Source organism: Pelodiscus sinensis, unplaced genomic scaffold (genome assembly GCF_049634645.1).
Source record: "Pelodiscus sinensis isolate JC-2024 unplaced genomic scaffold, ASM4963464v1 ctg34, whole genome shotgun sequence".
Lineage (NCBI taxonomy): Eukaryota > Metazoa > Chordata > Testudines > Trionychidae > Pelodiscus > Pelodiscus sinensis.
The window spans coordinates 182,025-194,056 of NW_027465849.1; the positions used below are offsets into that span (position 1 = coordinate 182,025).

A 12,032-nucleotide genomic window follows, 5' to 3' on the forward strand; every position below is an offset into this window, starting at 1 on the left:
TTCTGCCTGTTGGTGTTACACAGGCTCTGGCTGGGGGCTGGTTACCACTGGCTCCTGGTCAGCAGGGCTGATGCTTTTCCCAGAAGCGTCCGGCTGCTGGTACTTCTCTGCAGGCCTCAGGGGGAGAGGCACAGTGTGTCTTTGTGCTCTGCAAACTAGCACACACACATCCCAGCTCACGTTGGCTGGTTCCCAGACAATGGGAGATGCAGAGAAAGTACTGGGGGCAGAGGCCATAGCTGGAGAGACCAGCGGCTGCTCCTGGAAGTGGTGTGGGGCCACAGCTTGGAAGCAGCTTGCCTGAGCCCTGCTGGGCTCTTAGTGGCTTGCAGATTTATTTTTGCAGGAGGCCCCGATAACCTATGAGCCTGGGCTGCAGCCCCTAAAAACCCTGCATTAATCCAGTCCTGGACCAAGGGATGAACTTGACCTCAATGATCCCACACAGCCCCAGGAAGAAGGGCTGGGGGATTCCTGACCCCAGATGGGGAACCCCCTGAGACGCAAGCCCAGAGCCCTAAAAGACCATGATAATCCTCTCCGGGAGTGCAGGGAGAGAAATTAGGGTCAATACCCACTGGTCCCAGAAAGAGGCCTGAGAGAGCCATGAATCAAGGGGGAGCCAGAGACAGGCTAATGTGGTGCAGTGAAAGAGAACTAATCAACCAGACCCCATCAAAGGGAAGCCCTTGGTTTGTGTCTCCTGACCTTGGAGAATGGACTCGCTCTGGATGAGACATCTGCAGAGTCACATTATGCCACAAAGGTGGGAAGGGAGCAAGGGCAAGAGGCAGGTTTCCCTGGGCAAAGAGTCTCATGTTAGTTTCATGTTACAGCTCCCCTCCAGGGGCGGACTGGCAATCAAAATAGGCCCGGGAAATGGGTTGAGAACGGCCCACTTTCTCACATCAAAGATTTTTTTAAAAAATTTACTCTTTGCCCCCCATTAGCCACACCCCTGACCCCCTATTAGTCACACCCCCTGACTCCCATTAGCCAGGCCTCTGGAGGTAACACTCTCGGGGCAAGATGGACCCATGACCAGAAGTAAAAGGTGTCTTGTCACCCCTCTCTAAGGACTTTTCCCACCATCCTCCTACCAATAGGGATTAGTTTGGCCCTCACCAAACCCCCCGCATGCAACTATCCTACAACTGCATTATGCCAATGTGTGTGACTAACTCGGGGCAGAGAGCCTGGGGGAAGTGTTCCCTCTAAGAGTTTCCTCCCATGAGCAGAATGGATTTTGTGTTGTGCACCAGTTCATATCGCTTGTCTGGATGTGCCACTATGGCACCCAAGTTATTAATAAATATTGTATAAACCTTTCCCTTTTCCCTCTGCTGCCATGTCTCCTCCCCTTGCTCTGTCAGCTCCCCTGGTGCCTGCTGCCCCGCCTCCCCGCTGTCCTGACTCCTGCCCTTCTCACTGCCCTCAGCCCTCCTGAGACCTGCCCCCCTCCACCAGCCCTTCTCTCCCCCCTGTGCCCACTTCTCCAGTAGTCCCACTCTGATCATGTGAGCTACCCCTCCTCATCCCCACTCCTAACATCTCTCTCTACACACCTGCCCTGCCTCTCTCCTCTGGTGCTGGTCGCCCCGCAGGTGTCTGCCCTTCTGCTTCACCCGCAGAATCCTCTGGCATCTGCACCTTCCCTTAGCCCTGCACCCTCCTGGTGCTTCCCCCTTCCCTTACTGCCTCTGCCCCCTTTGCCCTCTTTTTCCCTAATGTCCATCCCCTCACAACCCTCTGCCCCCATTCCCCTCGTGCCCCTAGGCCCATCCCCGCCTTCCTCATGCCTACCCCTTGTTTTAAGCTTTCTCCCAGCACCTCCCCCTCCACCCTCTAGTTCCCAATGCCCTTACCCTCTCCTCTCCCAGCATCACCCTGTCCCCCCTCCCACTGACACCTCCCCTCCTGCCCTTTTCCTCATTGTCTGCACTTGGCCCCCTGGCATCTGTCTCCTCCATCCTGTCCCTTGGTGCCTTCCCTTTTCTTCTCCCAACCTGCCCCCCTCCCATCAGCACAAGCCCCTTCCTCTCCACCTCTTTCCCCTATTTTTCCCCCTCCCCCTTCTGCCTTCCAGTTTGCAGTGCTGGAGTCTATGATCGGGCCCCAGAAGTCCCCACAGCCCTGTCCCAGCTGCTTCTGGGGCTCCAGACCACTTGCTGGGCCCGGAGCTGGGTCGCACGGTGCAATTCTGGGCCAGGTGGTTTTAAAGCCCCGGACTGTGACGTCACGCCACGCCCGGGCGTCCCCCTCTCAGCTGTGGTGCTGCATTTGAGCATGTCTGCACATGCGCTCCCTCAGCCCCACAGTGCCCCGTACAGGGCCGGCGCCAGGGAATTTAAAATGTGGGGCTATGACGCCCTGTCACAATCCCCCTCCTCCTCCAGCAGCCGCCAGCCGACCCTTCGGAGGACGGCCCACCGGGAAATTCCCGGTATCCTGCTGGGCCAGTCCGCCCCTGCTCCTCTCACGTGGGCATCAGCCTCTGGGCTCCTGTGCCCTGCCCTAACCGCCTGCTTTCCTCTCAGCTCCCGACTGCTGCAGCGGTTCTCCAGGACTCATTGTGGGACTTGCCCTTGTGGCCGGCCTGGCCCTGGGGCTGCTGGGGTGTTTTCTGATGAAGGCAGGTAAGTGCCGGTGGGATGGAGCATGAGCTGGGACGGGCGGCTGTTTTGGAGCATCACTCTGACACCTTCAGTCACAAGATTAGAAGAGGGGCCAGGCTGGGTCAGGCCAAAGGTGCATCTAGCCAAGTGCCCAGTCTTCTGGCAGTGACCAAGGCCAGGGGCTTCAAAGGGAATGAACAGAATAGGCAGTTAGTGAGTGAACCATCCACTGTGGTCCAGCTTTAGCTTCTGCCAGCTAGAGACTAGGGCCACCCAGAGCACGGGGTTGTGTTCCTGACCAGCCTAGCAAATAGTCCATAATGGATTTCTCCTCCATGACCTTATCTAGGTCTTTCTGAAACCCATTATACTTTTGGCCTTCACAACATCTCCTGGCAAGGAGTTCCACAGGTTAACAGTGTGTTGTGACAAAAAAATACTTTTTTATGTCTGCTTTAAACTTGCTGCTCATTAATTTAATCAGGTGACCCCTAGACCTCTATTACATCCCCTCCTAGTCATCTCTTTGCCAAGCTGAAAAGCCCCAAACTTTTTAATCTCTCCTCATATGCAAACTGTTCCCTGCCCTTCTCCACACCTTTTCTGAAGCCAATACAGGTTGCACCTCCCAAAACTGGGACTCTCTGATCCAGCAACTCTGGGACACTAATGGCAGGAAGGCCAGCCACGTTTGGGGTCAGAGCCCTGTAGCAGCTCCCAGCAAGCGGGGCCAGGGCTAGAGGCCATGGCCATCCCTGGCAGTGCAGCAGCAGTCCCAGGCAAGTGGGACAGGAGCCACTTAGCAGCCCCTGGCAAGCAGGGTCCAGGCCAAAGTCCTCGTGGGGAGAAGCAGGGTGCCTCTGAGGTTGTAACTAGCTGGCAGCAGGCGAGGGCTTAGGGGCCATTGGCAGGGGTCCTTGCCTAGCCCCGCAAATTCTCTCCTGTATAAGTTTTTTAAGATATGTTGCATCTTACCTATCCAGCTCCTAATGTTCCCAGCATCCTGTCAGCTTTTCTGGCTGTTGCTGCCCACTGAGCAGGTGTTTTCAGTGAACTGTCTCTAGGGACTCTCTGACTTGAGCAGTGACACCTCCGTTAAATCACACTTCAAAGACAGGGAGGGGAACTTCTGCAGGCTGTAGCCCTGCTGAGAACCGACTGGCCAGCACGGAGGTCCCTGGGCTGCTCTCCCCTGCACTAGCCACTGCCCTGTGCTGCCTTGTGGAGCTAGGGCTGCCGGGCTCAGGAGGTAGTTTGACACCCCGGACCAGCAGAGAGGAGCAGGGTGCTGGGGGCAGAGGCTCACAGTGTGAGGCTGCCTCTGTCTCCGCAGTCACCCCAGGTTGTGAGCTGCGCTGAGCTTCCCTAACCCTCTTTTCTTTCCCTCGGCAGTTGTGTCGCGCCGCAGGACTCACAGGTAGGAGAGAAACTCCCCCTGGCCCCTGGCTCTCCCCAGGTGATGCCCAGGTCTGGGAGAGGGGCTCAATTCTGCCCTGTGTGAGACTCCGTCCTGGGAACAGACCTGGGCTCTACTCTCCCCCCCCCACACACACACACGACCCACAATGCAAATGCACCCGGGGGTTCTGCAGGGGCCTGATCCAAGTCTGGGATAATCCGCTGCTCCTGCACCCAGTGAGGGGAGTGGTGCTGCTGCCCTCCTGCCCCTAGCGCTAAGGGCAGCAGGGCCCCGGTGCCAGGTGCTGCACGTAGGACTGACACATTCTCGTTCCACACAGGGATCCCGGCCCAGACCAGAGCAGCCCGGCCCCGGAAGATCAGATCCAGTGTAAGAGCCGGTTGTTCCAGCGCCACCCTGCAGGGGCTCGGCTGTTTGTCCGTCTGTAGGAAGGGGCCAGAGTCCTGGGTCCTGGGCACACAAGGGGCCCTGGGCAGCCAGACCGAAGAGTCCTGCACTGACAGGGCCGCTTCTCCCTGCTGCCCCAGCCTCTGCCCAGCCCAACAATGCAGTGATGGGAGCCAAGAGCCATGGGCAGGGGTGGGATGGGCTGGAGCCCCAGCAGCTCCTTGTGCTGCAAACCGGCAGGGACCTGGGCAGACAAAGGGAAAGAAGACACATACCAGGAACAGACCGGGCATCGCCCCTTTAGCTGTGAGACCCCAGCATCCATGGGGCCTGTCCCAGTTCCCACACACGCCAGCCCAGCACCTGGCGTTATCGGCCCAGCCAGCCCACGAGGGATCACACTGGCCAAGCGGTGCCGTGTCTCCGCGGTGTCCCAACCGGGCCCTGGGATGGGTCTGTGTCCCTGGGGGATGTGGAGCGGGGAGTGGTGGGGTGTGGGCTGGCTGGTGAGGATGTGCTGACCTCAGTTCTCTCTGCAGATGCTGAGGTCACCAGAGCCCGCGCCAACGTGGTGAGTTGTCCTGCTGGTGCCCACAGTGCAGACAGGGCCTGGTGAGCCAGGTGTGGGCAGAGTGTTCCCGTGGAAACAGGCAGCGGGAGATAGAGCTAAGCCCTGGGAACCCCCTGGGCCGATCCCAGCACCAGCATGAGGGTCACAGTGTGGGGATCCCTGCCCCGAGGGATAAACAGGGAGTGTCCTGGCGTGGATGGAGGGAGAATGAATTGGAGAGTCTGGGCTTAATTCCCCATCACTGCCACTGCTTCCATGTCACTGTAGCTCACTGGAGTCTATGGGGCCAGATCCCTCAGGGGTGTAAATCGGCTGAGTCTCCATTGACGTCAATGAACCAAATCCCCAGTGGGTGTAAATTGGCTTCACCCCAGTGACCGCAATGGAGCAACACTGGTTTGCACCAGCTGGGGGTCTGGCAAAGTAAATGCAATAGAAGAAAGGAGAAGGGTTTGTCTGTGGGTCTGTGAGTTTCCCTGGCTGACCCATAGCTGGTCTCAGTCCCAGAAGCCTCACTTGAAGGGAACCCTGGATCCTATGGGGGACTCCAAGGACCAGCGTCCATCCCATTGGTACTAGTGGCACTGGAGCACATGGATAAAGTTCAGACCTGGGCTCCAGCCTCTCCTGAACACGGCGCTCCCCTGCCTGGCCCTAAGGAGGGGCCCTTCTTTCTTCTCCCCTGTCATCACATCCTGGAGCCCGTGCTGGGCTCCCACCCTGGTGCTCCACAGGAGGCACATTCCGTCTGGGAACAGGCTGTAAATGTCTCACGGGGAGAGCGATTGGCTCAGCAGGGCTCTAACCTTGCCTATGTTGTATCCATGTCCCAGCAGCCCAGGCAGGACGGGTGCGAGGCCGTGACGTATGCGTCCGTAGGAAAGGGCAGGTCTCGAGTGCAGGACGCCCGTCCGGCTCCGTAGCGCTGGGTAAGGGCGACTCTCTCTGAATGGACCCATGTGGCAGGGGGTTGTACCCCACAAAGCCAGTGCAGGGGAACGATCCAACCCAACCTCCCTGCCATCTCAGAGCCTGCGTCTCCCCCACTAGCCAGTGGTGCGGTCTCTGCTGGGTTAGCACCCTCAGCAGCACCCACATTGCCAGGACCTAGAGCTCACTGCCCTTCTGCAGCTGGGCTCACAGGAGAGAGCAGCATCTGGGCAGGGGGGCTCAGAGACAGGGAACTGCCCCAGCTCTTCCTGCAGATACGGGGAGGCTGCTAACACGGGACACCCAGGGCTGTCACCATCTCACTGCTGGGGGATGAGCTCTGCCCTGTACTCCGGGAGATGCTGGGGCGGGGGGGAGTCGCATAAGAGCTGGTCACTGGGATTCCCTGTCACTTCCCCCACAGGATCCCCAGGACCCCATAAGCCTGCATGAGCCCCACACTTGCTGTAGCCTGAGCGGCCCCCAGGGAAGGAGATGACGACGGAGCCTGTGAACCAACAACCTTTGGGCCAGTCGATGGAGCGGGGAGACTCAGACTCTTCGTGGGCAGCGGGAGCCGGGGGTGGCCGAGTCCGGGCCTCCTGTCACAGCCCGTTGCTTTAGTTCCAGCAAAAGCTTCCCAGGCAACGTTTCCACCCCGGAGGCTGGTGCATAGAATCCTGCAGTGACTGTGTGCACAGTGACCATAAGCCAGTTACACAGGCTGCTGCCTAACGTGCACACCCGGCCAGAGGACATGCAAGCTCAGGGACCAAATAAGTTCATAATGTGGGCCCTAACAGTGCCTGCGTGTACTGAGTGTCCAGGATGAAGACAATGAACCAAATCTCTCTGGTGCTTGCCTGACAGTGGGGGCGGGGAGAGGGACAACCCAGGGATGTCTGAATATGCATAGCTATGCCAGCGACATGCTGCTTTGGGTCTGTGCTGGGCTCCTGAGCACGCACAGGTTGAACAAGGGGGTAGATTTTTGAAGGTATTGAGGTGCCTAACTCCCATGGATGTCAAGAGTTAGGCATCTAAGGCCCTTAAACAACTGGTCCTAAGGGGTATTTGGCTGGCGGATCTGAGCTGGTTCCTTGCAGTTAATAAAGTGGTTTGCCTTCTCTCTGCTCTCAGTTATATCAAACTCAGCCTTCCTAAAATTAGGAAACTGAGTGATGGGCCAGACCCACACAACCTTAACTCTGCCCTCGTTAAGTCATGCCCAGTACACTCAGGCTCTGCCTTTGATCTGTAGCAAAAAGCAGCCATGTGCACCCATCCTCCGCTCAAAGACTCATCCTGCTTCACCCCAAAAACTCCCTTCTGCTCCATTTACACCCTTCCCTCAGCTCTTCATCCCTGTTTGCACGATGCCAGCTAATGATTGACTTGCCAGCAGCAAACCCACAGGGCAGCCCCTGCTGACAGTCGCTGTGCCAAGGACAGCCCCGTGCTCCATGATTGATACAGCCCATACAAGGCAGCACCGCAAAGGGCAAAGTGAGTCTTTCAAGGTAAAAGTCTCTTGGGCCTTCACTCACCACCCATCCCCATGGCCTCAAAGCCCCTCACAGCTCTGCTGCACTGCTCAGGCAAATCCCTCCACCGCTCACGTAGTCACCGTGAATGCAGCCGCACTGCAGCCCCGTGATTCCAAGTGGCTTTTGCAGCCCCTAGGAAGCTGAGTGAGGTGTGCGGCCGAGTGCCAGAACTCTGCATTTCCTGGGAGTCACAGGGCTGCATGTCACTGGATGTGACGCCCTTCTAGGCACAAGGAGGGGCGAGGGTGCAGGGAGGAGTATTTCAGTACATTGAGGAAAGTGAAGGGTTTGATTTGAAGCCTGCCGAGCAGAGCTCACTATCTCATCTCACTGGTCTCAGGATTTCACAGTTTCCCCTCTTGCACAGGGCTAGAAGGACTTGGCAGTGTTGCCGTGGACACTTTCTGAGTACCGTCCTGTTAAATTTTCCTCACAACAGCTACTCAACTCCCCAGCCCGATTTACCAATTTTCAGGCCACTCTGACTTTTCATAGGGTCCAAAGAGGGAGCCAAATTGAGCTTTAAGCAGAGAAACTTCTGCCCATGAAGTGTGACCCCAGCTCAGGTCTGATTTCTACATTAAAACCACCATGTTCAGCATAAGACCTCTCACAGAACAGCTAAGAGAGCAGTGTCCCCCTCCCACCAGGGAGCAAGGTCCCCCCGGCCCTGAGATTGGTATTAGATATGGCCCCGTCTCACACAGGAGCTGTGGCTTTTCGTCTCTCTAACCTCGGGGAGCACGTGGCAGCTCACAGAGCGTCTCTCACTTCCCTGCTCCCTGCAGATCAGAAGGGGAGACGTCAGGTCAGTCAGCCACAAAGAGTCTCTCCCTGAGACACGGAGGAGCAGACAGAGACAGGCCTTCCCTGCTGCCAACTCCCTGAGGGAGCGCCAGGATCCTCCCCACTTCTCCCAATGGTCCTGCCGCTGGGACTCTGGCTGCTCTGTGAGTATGGACGCAACTGGCTGGGTTTAGCTTGTCATTCCGGGGGGAATGAGTTACTCAGTCAGAACTAAGGCTATAGGATGTGCTGGGCCCATCTTAGGAGGTATGTACTATGTTGGCTTTTTTAGCATCTGTGGCTTTTTCAATTACTATTGGAGAAATGTCATAACTTGGGTCACGGTGGAGTCTCCATTCCTGGTGATTTATAAATCAATGATGGATGTTTTCCTGGGAGATCTATTCTACCATGATTACTGGCGGGAAGTACTAGTCAATCACAATGGGCCCTTTGCTCTCGTATTCTCTGAATCCATGAACCATGTGTGCATCTCTGCCAGCCTCTAAACACTGTCCCAAAGGGCACCGCTGTGTATTTCCATCACAGTTAGCATCTTGGAAATTATTTCAGATCTTTATTTCATTTTATAAATGTTGCCACATGTTTTAAGTCAGACACAAATGCCATGAAACATGTTCCGTTTGCAACTGGATGATCGATGCAGATTACTTTTAACATTAATGCACCGTGACAGCAGGATTTGTACAGAATATCCTTCTTTATATTTGAGTTTTTCATGCTGCCAGTGGGTCTGCGCTGGACACTGGTAAATCTGAGAATGGAGCTGCGGCACAAATTTGCCCTGAATGGAGCTCACTCTTTGACCTGGATGTCCTTCAAAAAATATCCCAAATGGTCCTTTCTGTAAAGTCAGGATCGGTTAAGCTATCACGATAAAGAAAATTCCAGCCAAGACATTTTCAAAACTTTTCAGATATGTCTAATGTTAACACATCTGAGTCATGGAGCTGTAATTCTAAGATCTAATCTCACATAAAGTGTCAAATTTTCCACATATATTATGCTAGCAGCTGGAATGACCTTTATTTTAGACTTAAGCTGCATTTTCATTGCCAAAAAAAACCAACCCAAAAAAGGTTTCTTTGTACATCAATGCTTGTGGAGACTAATCAAGGTTTTTACCTTAAAATAGCAAGTCATTAAAAATTTAACCCTCCCCCTCTCCCAGCTGGGTTGAACTTGCATATATATATATATAGCTGTAATGTTAAGATTTTCTTCTAAATTTCCTCAACGTAGGCAAAGGCTGACCCCCAGGAATTTAGAGCTGTGGGACACAGCAAACAAATTCTGTCATAACACGGCAACAAATTGCTGGTCCTAATTTTCTGTGGGATTGTAGCCTTAGCCCAGTGGCTGACCCAGGACTGAATATTGTCAGAGTAATTCTCAGTGCCCTTTCAGGAAAAGGAGGATAGGGGCTGTCTGGAATATTAGAAATGACCCAAGGCAGAGGTATTGTGGGCAGAAGGCAACTAATAAAAAACAAATGAGTTTATCACACGTAGCAGAATTATAGAAATTTGTTCTTTGATAAGGATGTTGATTATTTATTAGGTATTTTACGGTAATGCCCAGATATTTCCATCGTGGCCAAGCGCCCCATTGTGCTGGACAATCTAGATGATCTATTAGGTGTATTACAATATCCCCTATCAGCCTGACTCTCCACTGCGCAAGGTGCTGTACAAATCCAGAACAAAGAGACTCCTCCGACCCCAGAGAGCTCCCAGTCAAGGGGAAAAGTCTGAGGATGGTGAATAAAGGCTGGGACTGGGGAATGGCTGTAGATCTGAGAGGAGAAGTGGAGTAGATTGACTAGGAAGATGGCAGAACTGAGAAAGGACAGAACCAAGTTGTAGTGGAAGAAACCAGCCTGGGGTCGCGATTCCCACTGGACACTCGGCAGCGTGAGACCAGGAGGACGCCCCGTGTGCTCACTGCCATGATGGCAACAGCCCCATTTATTTCAAACGTGTGTAAATCTGATCAACTCCCAGCCAGCCTGGCGGCACCACTGATAGGAATTTATATTGTATTGCACAGGGGCGCCAGTTGCCAGCCAGGAAATCTGCCGCTCTCCCGGTGAGTGTTGGTGCCAGGTAACGTTAATTGCAAAACAGAGGGGCCCAATCCTCTGACACACTGAGGCCTGTGGATAGCAGGTGGGCAGTGTAATGTGGCTAAAAGAGGGTGTAAACTCACACTCACTTTACCAGCACTCGGAGCTTTTGCTGTAAATGAGAATCAGGCCGAGCAGAAGCCTGAAGCCCAGGTCTTATGGGGACATTACCACTGACAGTGTAGAGAGCCTGGTGCCGCTTCCTTGGGACAGACTCAATGTGACTTCAGTGAGACCTGAGTCAGACCCCAGGATGACAGTCAGGGGCCCAAATCCAGTGAGAGTGTAAGTGACAAAGTCCCCATGCTGTGTTCGATTTACCCCGCCTGAGAAGCTAGCCCAAAAGGGATAAAAGCAGAGGAGCTGGAGGGAGCTGATGGGGGGCGGTGCAGGAGGGGACAGCTCCCCCGACCCACATGGGTCAAATTGGTTTGCATTTACATATCCAATCTGTAATAACGAGTGGGGCTGGCTTGTTCCCCCTCACATGTAGTCTCAGGCTGAGGTGAGCCCAGCCCAGGGTGACACACAAGAGCCTGGCAAGTCTCTGCCATGGGTCAAACATCAGCCCCACGAGAGGTGAGCTGCTTTGCCAAAGAACATTTCCTCCCCACCCAGGTGAACTCCCTGCCCCATCACTGATCATGGACAGGATCTCCGCCCGCCAAAACAACAGCATCACACTGCTGTGCTTCATCCCCATGCACATTTTGGTGACGCGCGTCATCTTCTGTAAGGACCGCAAGGAAATTTTAATGCTGCCCAAGGACAGGGACAAATTCATCTTTGAGGCAGCCCAGCCAGCGTCTCCAGAGAGCGCGGGGGAGTATTTCTGCCGCTACCAGCACAAGGACGACCAGAACCAGGTGAAGAATTCACTCCCAAGTGCCGGCCGGTACCTGAGCGCTCCAGGTAACACACTGCAGAAGTGGAGGGCTGATTAGCACACGGGGGCGGGCCGTCAGCACGGGCACGGTGGGGGCAGCCAGTGGCAGCTGGAGTAAAAGTTTCTGAACTTCCATCTCTTGTGTGAACTTAAAGAGCTTAGGGTCAGTTGAGTTGCGCTGAGCCAATTCCACCTGCCTTTTTGGAGTTTTGGGAAGGGGAAGCACAGGACTGGCCTGTTCAAAACATGGACGAATCCTTAAATGGGAGATCTGGCAGGTGCATCGTTATTAATTTCTGCACAGGCTCTGCACAAGCTCAGAACAGAAGGGTTGAACTAAGGAGGCTTTGACCATTTGAAACCCCTCTGGGCACCCGCAGTGCAGGGAATGGTGCTAAATGAGAAACTACTTGGTTACATATTATCCACACCCAGGTCTTGCGGTTCTCCCATTTAGGGAGACCGACCTAAAGGATGGGTTTAAAAACCCTTCCACCTGTGCGAGGCGCTGGGAAAAGGGACGTTCAGAATCTGGCCCTGCATGTGGGGGCTCTGGCCAGTCTCTCTCACTCACATTCTGGGGTTGATTTCCTTGCAGCTGGCCGGGTAAAGGGGCAGGCTCAGGGGGCTCATTTTAGGATGGGGGGTGTTCTCCACTTGATGTCTCTGGAGCCAGACTGGGCGCCTCTCTTGGAGTTCTGGGCTCTCGCACCAAACCCGTTACAGGCTGGAGATACCGGACTG

General features: G+C 54.8%; 1 long non-coding RNA gene across 1 annotated transcript; it reads left to right on the forward strand.

The window, feature by feature from the left end:
- Window positions 1-2,537: 2,537 nt before the first annotated feature.
- LOC142823865 (uncharacterized) lies at window positions 2,538-7,041 on the forward strand. The gene is made up of 6 exons (XR_012898947.1): window positions 2,538-2,636; window positions 4,008-4,032; window positions 4,355-4,404; window positions 4,962-4,993; window positions 5,830-5,922; window positions 6,348-7,041. It is a non-coding gene; the product is annotated as an uncharacterized LOC142823865 (long non-coding RNA).
- Window positions 7,042-12,032: the final 4,991 nt, after the last annotated feature.